A 17,123-nucleotide genomic window follows, 5' to 3' on the forward strand; every position below is an offset into this window, starting at 1 on the left:
CCATTTACCTATCTCCCCATTATATATATATACACACACATATATGTATGTGTGTATATATATATATACATATATGTGTATATATATGCATACATATATGTATATATATAGAATATAGAATATAACTATGTAATAATTATATAGGTATATATTTTTCTTCTTTATCCATTCACCAGTTGATGGACATTTGGCTATTTCCATAATATGGCTATTGCAGATAATGCTGCTGTAAATATTGGGATACCTATATCCCTTTGAATTAGTATTTTTGTATTCCTTGGGGAAATACCTTATTTTATAATCTACCCATTATCTAAGTCAAAAATTGCTTCCACATTTTAAGGTATTTGTTATATCAGTCCTCCACCTCTGGGTACCAAAATATTTATCAGTTTGCTAGTATCTCCACTGTAAATGCCACAGACTGGGTGAGAAATAACAGTAATATGTTTTCTTATAGTTCTGAAAGCTAGGAGTGCAAGATCAATGTATAAGCAGGGTTGATATGTCTTGAGTTCTCTTTCTTTCCCATCTTCTCTCTGTATTATGGCATCTTCCCATTGTATGTGTCTGTGTTTTAATCTTTACTTATAAGGACAGTAGTTCTACTGAATTAGGGCCTACACTAGTGACTATGTTTTACTTTTATGATTACTTCTTTAAAAGCTTATTTCCAAATACATTCTGAGTTACTGGGGCTTAGAACTTCAGCATATACATTTTAAGGGGACACAATTCTCATAGCAAATGTTTTCTTCCATTCTGTGTGTTGTCTTTTTAATCTCTTGATCGTGTCCCTTACCACACCAAAATTTTTAATTTTGATGAATTCTATTTTTTTTTTTCTTTTGTTGCATGTGATTTTGTTGTCATAAGCAAGAAATAAATGCAAAATTCAAAGTTTGGGTAAAACTTTGAAGGTTTTTCTTGAAGTATTCATTTAAGGGTTTAATAATTTTAGCTTTTAAATTTTTTGTCTTTAATTCATTTTGAGTTAACTTTTGTATACACTGTAAAATAAGGGTATGGCTACTGTATTTTGCATGTGGGCATCCAGTTTTCCAAGCACCATTTGTTGAAAGCAATGTCCTTTTCCTATTGAATGGTCTGTGCAACCTTGGAAAACATGATTTGACCATATAGGTGATGGTTTTATCTGTCATTTCTTTTTTTTAATTTATTTTTATTTATTTTTGGCATAACAGTATTCATTATTTTTTCACCATACCCAGTGCTCCATGCAATCCAATCTAGTGGTTTTCTGTCTTTATTCCTGTGCTACATTTTTTATTACTGTACATTTATAGTAAGATCAGGAATGAGGAACTATAAGTTCTCCAATTTTCTTTTTCAAGATTGTTTTGACTACTAAATGTCTCCTGAGATTACATGTGAATTTTAGGATAGGTTTTTCTATTTCTGCTAAAAACATAATTTGGATTTTGATGGCAGTTGTATTAAATCTGCAGACCACTTTGGTAATATTGGCATCTTGAAAATATTGTCTTCTAAGGTATAAACACGAGATGCATTTCCATTAATGTATGTTTTCTGTAATTTCTTTGAGCAGTTTTGTAGTCTACAGAGTACAAGATTTTTGTCATCACTAAGTATTTTATTCTTTTCTATTATAAATGGAATTATTTTGTTAACTTAATTTTTAGAGTTATTAATTTTACTGTACAAAAACAACTGATTTTTCAGTATTAAATTTATGTTCTATACTTTTACTGAATGTGTTTCTTAGATCTAACAGTCATTTTTCTCCCCAATTTAGTGTTTTCTTTTTTTTAAAGATTTTATTTATTTATTTGACAGACAGAGATCACAAGTAGGCAGAGAGAGAGGAGGAATCAGGCTCCCTGCTGAGCAGAGAGCCCAATGCTGGGCTCGATCCCAGGACCCTGAGATCATGACCTGAGTTGACGGCAGAGGCTTTAACCCACTGAGCCACCCAGGTGCCCCACAATTTAGTGTTTTCTACATGGAAAAAAAAAGTATTCTGTAAGCAGGGATAATTTTATTTTTTCATTTCCAAATTGTATTCCCTTTATTTTCTTTTCTTAATATTCTGACTAAACCAATGGGTACCAATCTCACTAATGATGGCTCTGCTCTCATGATCTACCTAATCATCTAATAATATCCCACCTCCTAAAACCATTATGTTTGGGTTTAGGATTTCAACACATGAACTTTGGAAAATACATAGATATTCGATCTGTAATAAGTTATAAAGTTAGGTTGATGAATTAATATCTTTCTTCCATAAGATCAAAACTTCCATTTAAAGTTACAATTTAACCTCTTGTTATTGTTTTTACACTTCCATATGTTTGGAATATCATTTTTAAAAAATTTCCTTTATATTAAGGTATTTTAAATTTTCCATTATAATTTCTTTTGTAATCCATTAGGTAGTTAAGAGAGTGTTGTTTAATTTCCACATACTTGTGTTTATTTTTTCCAGTTTTTCTTCTTCATTTTAATTCTAGTCTTACTCTATTGTTATCAGAAAGAATCTTTGTATGCTTTCATTCTTTAAATTTATTAAGACTTGTTCTGTAGCCCAATATATGAGCTAATCTGGAGGATATTTTATGTATACTTGAGATAATGTGTATTGTGTTACTGTTGGGTGGAATGTTCCATTATTGTCTGTTTCATGCAGATAGATTAGAGTATTAATGTCCTCTAAGTCCTTTCTAATTGTGATGGTTAATTTTATGAGTCAGATTGGCTGGGTCATAATGCCCAGATATTTGATCAAACATTGTTCTGGATGATTTGGTAAAGATTTTTTTTGGATGATATTAACACTTAAATTTAAATATTTTGACTATAACTGATTATAGTCCAAATACAGGTGGACCTCATCCATCAATTGATTGCCTCAACTGAGTAAGATGAGCCCACACAAAGCAAAAATGAATTCTGCCAGCATGGTGCCTTTGGTCTTGAATGTTGATTCTGCTTCTCTGGAGAACTCTAACCCATAAATCTTCTCTATGTTCTTTTATTTATTTTAAAAGATATTTATTTGTTTAAGAGAGAGAGCAAGTGAGAAAGGAGCATGAGCAGGGAGAGGACCAGAAGGAGAGGGAAAAATATGCCCCCTACAGAGCAGGGACCCTCCCCACCCAAACATGAGGCCCAATCCCAGGACCCTGGGATCATGACCTGAGCTGAAGGCAGATGTTTAACCAGCTGAGCCACCCGGTGCCCCATTCTCTCTGTTCTTTTGAATTATTTTTCATGGGTCTGATAATATTTAATTTATTTTAATTGATGTGTAATTGACATAAAATGTGTAAGTTTAAATTATATGGCAAATTGCTTTTATACATTTGTCTATTGAAATATGGTTCCACCATAGTTTTAGTTAAACTTCTGTTATTCTGTATAATTATAATTTTTTGTGTTTTGAGAACAATTCAAAAACTTGTGTCTTACTAACTTTGAAGTTTTTATACAATATTGTTCACTGTAATCACTATGCTATGCATTATATCTACAAAACTTACTTATTTACTAGTTGCAAATTTTTAGCTTTAAATAAATTCCATTTTCACAACTCATAAGGCCCTGTTAATCACCATTCTCCTCTGATTTTATAGAGTCAGCCTTGTTTTAGATACCACTTATAAGTGATATCATACAGTATTTGTCTGTCGCTGCCTGACCTCATCTCACTTAGATTGATACCTTCAAGGTTTAACTAGGTTGTTACAAATGGCAGGATTTCCTTTTTTGTTCCTCATGGCTGAACAATAGAATAAGTTTTATTTAAAAATTATATGTGCACCACACCCAGTGCTCCATGCAATACGTGCTCTTCTTAAAACCTACTGGGTGTAGTGCATAAACAATGAATCTTGGAACTCTTACCTTTCCACCAGTGGTGCACGATAGTCCCCTTTTCTCCACATCCCTTCCAACCCTTGTTATTTCATCCCCTTTTCAGGACACTTATTCTAACTGGTATGCGGTAATCGCTCACTGAAGTTTTGATTGAACTTTCCCTGATGGTTAGTGACACTGAGCATCTGTTCCCATATTTGATGGCCATTTGGATAGCTTCTTTGGAAAAAATGTTTATTCAATTACTTTGCTCATTTTTTAAAAATTTATTTATTTATTTATTTGACAGAGAGAAAGTGATCACAAGTAGGATGAGAGTCAGGCAGAGAGAGAGGAGGGGAAGAGTAGGCTCCCCGCTGAGCAGAGAGCCCAATGCAGAGCTTGATCCCAGAACCCTGAGATACTGATCTGAGCCGAAGGCAGAGGATTAACTCACTGAGCCACCCAGGGTTACCCCGTTGCTGATTTTCTAATAAGATTTTTGTTATTGTGTAAGTTCTTTATATACATGAATATATTAAAATATATCTGAATGTTAATATTAGCCGATATTAATATTATTTTATTTGATTTGGAAATTTTTCTTCCATCCTAACTTTATTATATAAGTTAAAGTCTGGAATTTTGATGTCACCAGCTTTGTTTTTCTTTTTCAAGATTGCTGTGGCCATTCTGGTTATTTGTGTTTCCATACAAATTTTAGGTTTGTTTTGTCTATCTCTGTGAAAAAGGCTTTTGGTATTCTGATAAGGGTTACATTCAAAGTGTAGTTCTCTTTGGTTAGTATAGGCATTTTATTCGTATTTGTTTTTTCAATCCCTCAGCATAGAATGTCCTTCTATTTCTTTGTGTAATCTTCAATTTTTTTTCATCAGTGTTTTATAGTTTTCCTAAGACAGGACTTTCACCTCCTTGACTAAGTTTATTCAAAAGTAACTTATTGCTTTTAGTGCAATTATAAGTGGGATTGGTTTCTTAATTTCTCTTTCTCCTACTTCATTACTGTTGTATAGAAATGCATCAGGTCTGTATATGTTGATTTTGTACACTGTGAGTTTACTGAATTTTTGTATCTGTTCAAGAAGTCTTTTGGTGGAAACAGTTGGGTTTTCTATGTATAGTATCATGTTGTCTACAAATAGTGAAAGTTTTACTTTTTCCTTGTTGATTTAGATGCTTTTTTTTTCTGTCTTTTTGCTATGGCTAGGACTTCTAGTACTATGTTATTTAACAATGATGAACATTGACAGTCCTGTCTTGTTGTTTAAAGTAGGAGAAAAACTCTCAGTTTTCTCCATTTAAGGTGATATTAGCTATAGGTTTGTAATATATGGTCTTTATTATGTTGAGGTATTTTCCCTCCAAATGTACCTTTTGAGGGTTTTTATCATGAGTTGATGGTGTATTTTAAAAAAAAATTTCTTATTAATTTTAAGCATAACAGTATTCATTATTTTTGTATCACACCCAGTGCTCCATGTAATCCGTGCCCTCTCTAATAACTACCACCTGGTTCCCCCAACCCCCCACACCCTCACCACTTCAAACCCTTCAGATTGTTTTTCAGAGTCCATAGTCTCTCATGGTTCAACTCCCCTTCCAATTTCCCCCAACTCCCTTCTCCTCTCTAACGCCCCATGTCCTCCATGCTATTTGTTATGCTCCACAAATAAACACTGGGGTACAGATGGCCCTTCTTTTCACTACATCTGTATCTTTGGGGTAAATAACCAGCAGTGCAATTGCAGGGTCATAGGGAAGCTCTATTTTTAATTTCTTGAGGAATCTCCACACTGTTCTCCAAAGAGGCTGCACCAACTTGCATTCCCACCAACAGTATAAGAGGGTTCCCCTTTCTCCACATCCCCTCCAACACATGTTGCTTCCTGTCTTGCTAATTTTGGCCATTCTAAAAGGTGTATGGTGGTATCTCAATGTGGTTTTAATTTGAATCTCCCTGATGGCTAGTGATGATGAACATTTTTTCATGTGTTTGATAGCCATTTGTATGTCTTCATTGGATAAGTCTCTGTTCATATCTTCTGCCCAGTTTTTAATGTGATTATCGGTTTTGTGTATGTTGAGTTTGAGGAGTACTATATAGATCCTGGATACTAAACTTTTGTCTGTACTGTCATTTGCAAATATCTTCTCCCATTCTGTGGGTTGGCTCTTTGTTTTCTTGACTGTTTCCTTTGCTGTGCAGAAGCTTTTGATTTTGATGAAGTCCCAAAACTTTATTTTCGTTTTTGTTTCCTTTGCCTTTGGAGACCTATCTTGAAAGAAGTTGCTGTGGCTGATATCGAAGAGATTACTGCCTATGTTCTCCTCTAGGATTCTGATGGATTCCTGTCTCACGTTGAGGTCTTTTATCCATTTTGAGTTTATCTTTGTGTATGGTGTAAGAGAATGGTCAAGTTTCATTCTTCTACATATAGCTGCCCAGTATTCCCAGCACCATTTATCGAAGAGACTATCTTTTTTCCACTGTATATTTTTTCCTATTTTGTCAAAGATTATTTGACCATAGAGTAGAGGGTCCATATCTGGGCTCTCTACTCTGTTCCACTGGTCTAAGGCTGGGGTAGCAATTCTCATATCAGAAAAATTAGATTTTAAACTAAAGACTGTAGTCAGAGATACAGAAGGACACTACATCATTTTTAAAGGGATTATAAACCAAGATGATCTAACAATTGTAAATATCTATGCCCCCAATATGGAAGAAGCCAATTACTTAAGAAAACTGTTAATCAAGATAAAGAGTCATATTGATATGAATACATTAATAGTTGGAGATCTCAACATGCCTCTCTCAGAAATAGATCGTCGAAGCAGAAAATCAATAAAGAAACAAGAGTATTGAATGACACATTGGACCAGATGGACCTCATAGGTATATACAGAACATTCCACCCTAAAACAACAGAATACTCATTCTTCTCATGTGCATATGGAACCTTTTCCAGAATATACCACATACTGGGTGACAAATCAGGACTCAACCAATACCAAAAGACTGAGATTATCCCCTGCATATTCTCAGATCACAATGCTTTGAAACTGGAGCTCAATCACAAGGAAAAGGTCAGAAGGAACTCAAACACCGGGAAGCTAAAGAACACCTTGCTTAAGAATGCTTCGATCAGCCAGGATATCAAAGAAGAACTGAAACAATTCATGGAAACTAATGAGAATGAAGACACTTCGGTCCAAAATCTATGGGATACAGCAAAGGCGGTCCTAAGGGGAAATACATAGCCATCCAAGCCTCACTCAAAAAAATTGAAAAATCCAGTATACAACAGCTGTCTCTACAACTTAAAGAACTGGAGAATCAACAACAAATCAAACCAACTCCACACATAAGAAGGGAAATCATCAAGATTAGAGCTGAGATCAATGAGGTAGAAACCAGAGATACAGTAAAACATATCAATGAAAATAGAAGCTGTTTTTTTTGAAAGAATCAGTAGGATCGATAAACCATTGGCCACACTAATCCAAAAGAAAAGAGAGAAAGCCCAAATTCATAAAATTATGAATGAAAAGGGAGAGATCACAAATTTCACCAAGGAAGTAGAAACAGTCGTCAGAAGTTATTATTAACAGTTATATGGCAATAAGCTAAGCAACCTAGATGAAATGGATGCATTCCTGGAAAATTATAAACTTCCAAAGTTGAACCAGGAAGAAATTGATAACCTAAATAGACCGATATCTAGTAACAAGATTAAAGCAGTGATCAAAAACCTCCCAAAAAACAAGAGCCCAGAACCTGATGGATTCCCTGGGGAATTCTACCAAACTTTCAAAGAAGAAATAACACCTATTCTCCTGAAGCTGTTTCAAAAAATTGAAGCAGAAGGAAAACTTACTGACACTTTCTATGAAGTCAGCATTACCCTGATCCCCAAACCAGGCAAAGACCCTACCAAAAAGGAGAATTTCAGACCAATATCACTGATGAATATGGATGCTAAGATTCCCAACAAGATCCTAGCAAACAGGATCCAACAGCACATTAAAAAGATTATCCACCATGACCAGGTGGGATTCATTCCTGGACTACAAGGATGGATCAACATTCACAAATCAATCAATGTGATAGAACAAATTAATATGTGAAGAGAGAAGGGCCACATGGTCCTCTGAATTGATGCAGAAAAAGCATTTGACAAAATCCAGCATCCATTCCTGATTAAAATGCTTCGAAGTATAGGGATGGAGGGAACATTCCTGAACTTCATCAAATCTATCGATGAAAGACCCACAGAAAATATCATCCTCAATGGGAAAAAGCTTGCAGCCTTTCCATTGAGATCAGGAACATGACAAGGATGCCCACTCTCACCACGCTTGTTCAACATAGTTTTAGAAGTCCTAGCAACAGCAATGAGACAACAAAGAGAAATAAAATGTATCCAAATTGGCAAGGAAGAAGTCAAACTCTCTCTCTTTGCAGATGACATAATTCTTTATATGGAAAACCCAAAAGACTGTACCCCAAACTACTAGAACTCATACAACAATTCAGCAACGTGTCAGGATACAAAGTCAATGTACAGAAATAAGTGGCTTTCTTATAAACTGAGAATGAAAATACATAAATGGAAATTAGAGAATAGATTCCATTTACTATAGCACCAAGAACCATAAGATACCTGGGAATAAACCTAACCAAAGAGGTAAAGGATCTGTAGTCGAGGAACTACAGAACACTCATGAAAGAAATTGAAGAAGACACAAAAAGGTGGAAGACCATTCCATGCTCTTGGATCGGAAGAATAAACATTGTTAAAATGTCTATACTGCCTTGAGCAATCTATACTTTTAATGCCATTCCGATCAAAATTCCACCGGTATTCTTCAAAGAGCTGGAGCAAATAATCCAAAAATTTGTATGGAATCAGAAGAGACCCCGAATCACTAAGGAAATGTTGAAAAACAAAAACAATACTGGGGGCATCACATTACCTGATTTCAAGCTTTATTACGAAGCTGTGATCACCAAGACAGGATGGTGTAATTTTAAAAATGATTCTTCTTCATGAATTGAACTAATCACAAGGTTCTTATACACTTTTATTAATGTGAGGCATCATGCTCATTAATTAGCAAACACTGAACCTCCCTTTCAACGAAGGAATAAACCACACTTTATTGTGGTGCATGATTTCTTTAAATGTATTGTTGAATTTGTTTTCCTAGTATTTTATTTTAAATAATTTGCCTTCGTGTTCACCAAGAATGTTACCATGCATTTCTCTTTTTAGTGGTGTTTTTAACTGGTTTTGGTAGCAGGGTAATGCTGGCCTCATTGAATAAAACTGGAATTTCTCCTTCCTTTTCTATTTTTTAAAATTAATTTCTTTATTTTCAGCATAACAGTATTCATTATTTTTGCACCGCACCCAGTGCTCCATGCAATCTGTGCCCTCTATATTACCCACCACCTGGTACCCCAACCTCCCACCCGCCCCGCCACTTAAAACCCCTCAGATTGTTTTTTAAAGTCCATAGTCTCTCATGGTTCACCTCCCCTTCCAGTTTCCCCCAACTCCCCTCTCCTCTCCATCTCCCCATGTCCTCCATGCTATTTGTTATGCTCCACAAATAAGTGAAACCATATGATAATTGACTCTCTCTGCTTGACTTATTTCACTCAGCATAATCTATTCGAGTCCCATCCATGTTGCTACAAAAGTTGGGTATTCATCCTTTCTGATGGAGGCATAATACTCCATAGTGTATATGCACCACATCTTCCTTATCCATTTGTCCGTTTAAGTGCATCTTGGTTCTTTCCATAGTTTGGCTACCGTGGCCATTGCTGCTATAAACATTGGGGTACAGATGATAGTTTGAGAAGATTAGGTATTGACAATACTTTAAATGTTTGATAGAATTCGCCTGTGAAGTCACATGGTCCTGGGCCTTTGTTTGTTGGGTTTTTCCGTTACTAACTCAATTTCTTTGCTGGTTTTCAGTCTGTTTAAGTTTTCTGTTTCTTCTGTTTCAGTATAGTAGTTTATATGTTTCCAAGAATTTATCTGTTTCTTCTACAATGTCCAATTTGTTGGCATATAGCTTTTCATAATATTCTCTAATAATTGATTTATTTCCTAGTATTGTTTGTTATTTTAACTCTCTCATTTGTAATTTTCTGGTGGTCTCCTCTCTTTTCTTTTTGATAAGTATACCTTGAGGTTTATCAGCCTTATTATTTTTTCAAAGAGTAAGCTCCTGCTTTCATTGATCTATTATATTGTTTTGTGAGGTTCTAGATCATATATTTCTGTCTAAGCTTTATTATTTCCTTCCTTCTTTTGGTTTGACACTCCATTTGTTGTTCCTTTTTAGCTTTTTTAGGTTTAAGATTATATTGTTTATTTGAGGTTTTTCTTTCTACTTAAAGGAGGCCAGTATTGCTATAAACTTCTCTCTTAGAACAGCTTTTGCTGCATTCCAAATGATTTGGGATACTATGTTCTCATTTTCTCTTGTCTCCATGAATTTTTTATTTATTCACTGATTTCCTGATTCACCCATTACTATTTAATATCTACATATTTTTGTTCTTTCTATTTTTTTTTTCTTGTGGTTAATTTCTAGCTTCATAAAGAAGTGGTCAGAAGAGTTGCACTGCAAGACTTCAATCTTTTTGTATTTTGGGGGCCTGTTTTGGGACCTAATAAATGATATATTCTATACAATGTTCCATGTAGCCTTGCAAAGAATGTGTACTCTGCTTTTTTAGCATGAAATGTTCTGAGTATACCTATTAGGTCCATATGGCAGAGTTTTTCTTTCAAAGTGTTTGTTTAGTTTCTTTCTTTAATTTTATTTTTTGAATTTTATTTTACTTTTTCAGTGTTCTAAGATTCATTGTTTGTGCACCATACACAGTGCTCCATGCAATATGTGTCCTCCTTAATCAGGCTCACCTCACCCTACCCCCTTCCCCTCCAAAACCCTAGGTTTTTTTCTCAGAGCACACAATCTCTCATGGATGGTAAACCCCTTCTATATCCCCCAATTCAATTATCCTTTCCTTCTCCAAATGTTTATTTAGTTTATGTTTAGATCATCTGTCCATTGCTGTAAGTGGGGTATTAAAATTTCCAAATATTATATTATTATATCATTATGAATTGCATCCTTTATGTTTGGTATTAAGTGTTCTGAATATTTGAGTACATCTATGTTGGGTTTATAAACATTTACAATTGTTATGTATCTTGTAGAACTGTCAAATTTACTATAAAGTGCACTTTTTAAAAAATTTTTTATTTTTTATAAACATATATTTTTATCCCCAGGGGTACAGGTCTGTGAATCACCAGGTTTACACACTTCACAGCACTCACCAAAGCACATACCCTCCCCAATGTCCATAATCCCACCCTCTTCTCCCAAACCCCCTCCCCCCAGCAACCCTCAGTTTGTTTCGTGAGATTAAGAGTCACTTATGGTTTGTCTCCCTCCCAATCCCATCTTGTTTCATTTATTCTTCTCCTACCCACTTAAGCCCCCATGTTGCATCACCACTTCCTCATATCAGAGAGATCATATGATAGTTGTCTTTCTCTGCTTGACTTATTTCGCTAAGCATGATACGCTCTAGTTCCATCCATGTTGTCGCAAATGGCAAGATTTCATTTCTTTTGATGGCTGCATAGTATTCCATTGTGTATATATACCACATCTTCTTGATCCATTCATCTGTTGATGGACATCTAGGTTCTTTCCATAGTTTGGCTATTGTGGACATTGCTGCTATGAACATTGGGGTACAGGTGACCCAATGTACCTGTATACATCTGTATCTTTGGGGTAAATACCAACTAGTGAAATTGCAGAGTAATAGGGTAGCTCTATTTTTAATTTCTTAAGGAATCTCAACACTGTTTTCCATAGTGGCTGCACCAACTTGCATTCCCACCAACAGTGTAAGAGGGTCCCCCTTTCTCCACATCCTCTCCAACACATGTTGTTTCCTGTTTTGTTAAATTTGGCCATTCTAACTGGTGTAAGGTGATATCTCAATGTGGTTTTAATTTGAGTCTCACTGAGCACTAATGATGATTAACATTTTTTCATGTGTCTGATAGCCATTTGTATGTCTTCATTGGAGAAGTGTCTGTTCATATCTTCTGCCCATTTTTTGATTAGTTTGCCCATTTCGTGTGTGTTGAGTTTGAGGAGTTCATTATAGATCCTGGATATCAACCTTTTGTCTGTACTGTCATTTGCAAATATTTTCTCTCATTCCGTGGGTTGCCTCTTTGTTTTTTTGACTGTTACCTTTGCTGTGCAGAAGCTTTTGATTTTGATGAAGTCCCAGAAGTTTATTTTCGCTTTTGTTTCCTATGCCTTTGTAGACATATCTTGAAAGAAGTTGCTGTGGCTGATATAGAAGAGATTACTGCCTATGTTTTCCTCTAGGAATATGATGGATTCCTGTGTCACATTGAGGTCTTTTATCCATTTTGAGTTTATCTTTGTGTATGGTGTAAGAGAATGGTCAAGTTTCATTCTTCTTCATATAGGTGTCCAGTTTTCTCAGCACCATTTATTGAAGAGACTGTCTTTTATCCACTGTATATTTTGTCCTGTTTTGTCAAAGATTAATTGACCGTAGAGTAGAGGGTCCATATCTGGGCTCTCTACTCTGTTCCACTGGTCTATGTGTCTGTTCTTATGCCAGTACCATGCTGTCTTGGTTATCACAGCTTTGTAGTAAAGCCTTGTAACAGGTAACGTGATGCACCCAGCTTTATTTTTGTTTTTCAACATTTCCTTAGCGATGCGGGGTCTCTTCTGATTCCATACAAATTTTAGGATTATTTGCTCCAGCTCTTTGAAGATTACCCGTGGAATTTTGATAGGAATGGCATTAAAAGTATATATTGCTCTAGGCAGTATAGACATTTTAACAATGTTTATTCTTCTGGTCCAAGAGCATGGAATGGTCTTCCATCTTTTTGTGTCTTCTTCAATTTCTTAAATGAGTGTTCTGTAGTTCCTCAACTACAGATCCTTTACCTCTTTGGTTAGGTTTATTCCCAGGTATCTTATGGTTCTTGGTGCTATAGTAAATGGAATCGATTCTCTCATTTTCATTTCTGTATTTTCATTGTTAGTGTATAAGAAATCCACTGATTTCTGCACATTGACTTTGTATCCTGCCACGTTGCTGAATTGCTGTATGAGTTCTAGTAGTTTGAGGGTGGAGTCTTTTGGGTTTTCCACATGAAGAATCATGTCATCTGTGAAGAGAGAGAGTTTGACTTCTTCATTACCAATTTGGATACCTTTTATTTCTCTTTGTTGTCTGTTTGCTGTTGCTAGGACTTCTAATACTATGTTGAACAATAGTGGTGAAAGTGGGCATCTTTGTTTTGTTCCTGATCTCAATGGGAAGGCTGCAAGCTTTTTCCCATTGAGGATGATATTTGCTGTGGGTCTTTCATAGATAGATTTGATGAGGTTCAGGAATGTTCCCTCCATCCCTATACTTTGAAGCGTTTTAATCAGGAACGGATGCTGGATTTTGTCAAATGCTTTTTCTGCATCAATTGAGAGGACCATGTGGTTCTTCTCTCTTCTCATATTAATTTGTTGTATCACATTGATTGATTTGCGAATGTTGAACCATCCTTGTAGCCCAGGGATGAATCCCACCTGATCATGGTGGATAATCTTTTTAATGTGCTGTTGGATCCTGTTGGCTAAGATCTTGTTGGGAATCTTAGCATCCATATTCATCAGTGATATTGTTCTGAAAATCTCCTTTTTGTAGGGTCTTTGCCTGGTTTGGGGATCAGGGTAATGCTGGCTTCATAGAAAGAGTCTGGACGTTTTCCTTCTGCTTCAATTTTTTGAAACATCTTTAGGAGAATAGGTGTTATTTCTTCTTAGAAGGTTTGGTAGAATTCCCCAGGGAATCCGTCAGGTCCTGGGCTCTTGTTTTTTGGGAGTTTTTTGATCACTGCTACAATCTCGTTATTAGATATCAGTCTATTCAGGTTTTTGATTTCTTCCTGGTTCAATTTTGGTAGTTTATATTTTTCCAGGAATGCATCCATTTCATCTAGGTTGCTAAGCTTATTGGCATATAACTGTTGATACTAACTTCTGATGATTGTTTCTACTTCCTTTGAGTTAGTTGTGATCTCTCCCTTTTTATTCATAATTTTATGAATTTGGGTTTTCTCTCTTTTCTTTTGGATTAGTGTGGCCAATGGTTTATCGATCTTATTGATTCTTTCAAAAAACCAGCTTCTAGTTTCATTGATAACGTTCTACTGTATCTCTGGTTTCTACCTCTTTGATCTCAGCTCTAAATTGATGATTTCCCTTCTTATGTGTGGAGTTGGTTTGATTTGTTCTTGATTCCCCAGTTCTCTAAGATGTAGAGACAACTGGTGTGTTCTGCATTTTTCAGTTTTTTTGAGGGAGGCTTGGAGGTCTATGTATTTCCCCTTAGGACCGCCTTTGCTGTATCCCATAGGTTTTGGACCAAAGTGTCTTCATTCTCATTGGTTTCCATGAATTGTTTCAGTTCTTCTTTGATATCCTGGCTGATCTAAGCATTCTTAAGCAAGGTTCTCTTTAGCTTCCAGGTGTTTGAGTTCCTTCTGACCTTTTCCTTGTGATTGAGCTCTAGTTTCAAAGCATTGTGGTCTGAGAATGTGCAGGGAATAATCTCAGTCTTTTGGTATCGGTTGAGTCCTGATTTGTGACCCAGTATGTGGTCTATTCTGGGGAAGGTTCCATGTGCACTTGAGAAGAATGAGTATTCTGTTGTTTTAAGGTGGAATGTTCTGTATATATCTATGAGGTCCATCTGGTCCAATGTGTCATTCAATGCTCTTGTTTCTTTACTGATTTTCTGCTTCGATGATATGTCTAATTCTGAGAGAGGCGTGTTAATATCTCCTATGATTAGTGTATTCAAATCAATATGACTCTTTATCTTGATTAACAGTTTTCTTAAGTAATTGGCTTCTTCCATATTGGGGACATAGATATTTACAATTGTTAGATCATCTTGGTGGATAGTCCCTTTAAGGATTATGTAGTGTCCTTCTGTATCTCTGACTACAGTCTTTAGTTTGAAGTCTAATTTATCTGATATGAGAATCGCTACCCCAGCCTTCTTTTGAGGCCCATTGGCATGAAAGATGCTTCTCCATCCCTTCACTTTCAGTCTGCGTGTATCTTTAGGTTCAAAATGGGTCTCTTGTAGACAACATATGGATGGGTCCTGTCATTTTATCCAATCTGCAACCCTGTGCCATTTTATGGGTGCATTTAGGCCATTCACATTGAGAGTGATTATTGATAGATACGTTTTTATTGACATCGAGTTACCTTTGAAGTCTTTCTTTCTGTAGACTGTCTCTATACTTCTGTTCAATGCTATTCTTTGAATTTTTCCTCTTTTATAGAACCCCCCTTAACATTTCCTACCTTGTCGTCTTGATGGTTGCATAGTCTTTTAAGGCTTGCTGGTCTTGGAAACTCTTTATCTCTCCATCCATTTTGACTGTCAGTCTTGCTGGATAAAGTATTCTTGGCTGCATGTTCTTCTCATTTAGTGCACTGAATATATCTTGCCATCCTCTTCTGGCTTGCCAGGTCTCTGTGGACAGGTATGACGTTATTCTGATGGGCTTCCCTCTGTAAGTAAGGAGCCTCTTTGCCCTGGCGGCTTTCAAGAGATTATACCTACAATTATAATTCCTCAATTTGACTATCAGGTGTTGTGATGTTTTTTTGGAACGTATAATCTTGGGTGGAGACCGTTCAGCCTCTAGTACATGAACGTTGGTTCCATTCGTGAGATTGGGAAAATTTTCATGAAGGACTTGTTCCACTATATCTTCTAGACTTCTTTCTATCTCCTCCCCTTCAGGGATTCCAATAATTCTGACGTTGGAATGCTTCATGGCATCATTTATTTCCCTGATTCTGTTTTTGTGGTTTCTAATCTGTTTGTTCCAGGCTTCCTCCTAATCCTTTCTCTCTATCTGTTTGTCTTCCAGATCACTAATTCTATCTTCTGTCTCAGTTACCCTAGCTTTGAGAGAGTTTAGTTTAGATTGGAACTCATTGAGAGCATTTTGAGACTCCTCCCTGTTAGCTTTAAGCCCCGCCCTAACATTGTGAACATCCTGTCTGGTCCCTTTCAGTTTGGGCCTAATCAATTCCCTTTGGTCATCCATGGCTTTCTCCAACCTAGCTATTGCCTGGATAATTGTTAGCCTGAATTCTCTTTCCGACATATTGTCTATGTTGATAGCCGTTAGCTCTGTTGCAGAAGGTCCATCCTCTATATTTTTCTTCGGTTGGGCATTCCTCCTCCTTGTCATTTTGGTGGGAGGTGACTGAACAGATGTAGCTGGATGTATCAACTGTGGTGCAGTCAAGGTGCACCCTGGAACACTTCTGAGCAATCAGGATTCCCCACCCAAACGAGAGACAAAAGGTAAGAAAAAAAAAAAAAAGAAAGAAAAGAAGAAAAAAAATAGAGAGAGAGAGAGAGACAGGAAAGAAAGGGAAGATGAAAAATAAGGTTCAGCCCAGATGGGCCCCAAGGTAAGATTATGAAGTAGACAATCAAAAAGAGATTAAAAGATTGATATAAGTATATGACAAGAGAAAAAAATATATATATGCAAATAAAGAAAGAACCTGGTCAAAAATAACCACAAGTGTAAAATTTATATGCTATCAGGACAAAAACAAAACACAGAAACACTGGTGGAAGAAGATGGGAGAGTTCTTATAAATTCTCAGTGTGTGCGAGGAAGGTTGTTTTGATTCTTCCTGGATGTATTTTGATATTTTTTTTTTAAGTACTCAACTTTCCTAAGATAAAGGGGATTAAAAATTGGTTTTCCTATAGGGTAGCATTGACTGGGGAAAGGGGATTACTTTGAAGTTTAACTCTATATGAATATTAGAGGATAAAAATAAAAAGGAATAAACTAGACTAAACTAAACTAAAATTTAAGAAAAGGAATTCAAAAAATAAAAATGCCAAAGAAAACCATAGGTGTATGTGTCAAAAAGTTCAGGTTAGAAAGGTATTATGGAATTTGATGTACAACTTGCTGTGATGGTAAATAGTTTAAAAAAATTACCTATGTGTAAAAAAAAAAAAAAAAATTAACCGGAATAATGGGAACGAGTGAACAATACAAGTTTTCCTATGAAGTAGTGGTTGTTCTCTTGTAGTCCTTTTTTTTTTT

Source organism: Mustela erminea, chromosome X, assembly GCF_009829155.1.
Source record: "Mustela erminea isolate mMusErm1 chromosome X, mMusErm1.Pri, whole genome shotgun sequence".
In the NCBI taxonomy this organism is placed as follows: domain Eukaryota; kingdom Metazoa; phylum Chordata; class Mammalia; order Carnivora; family Mustelidae; genus Mustela; species Mustela erminea.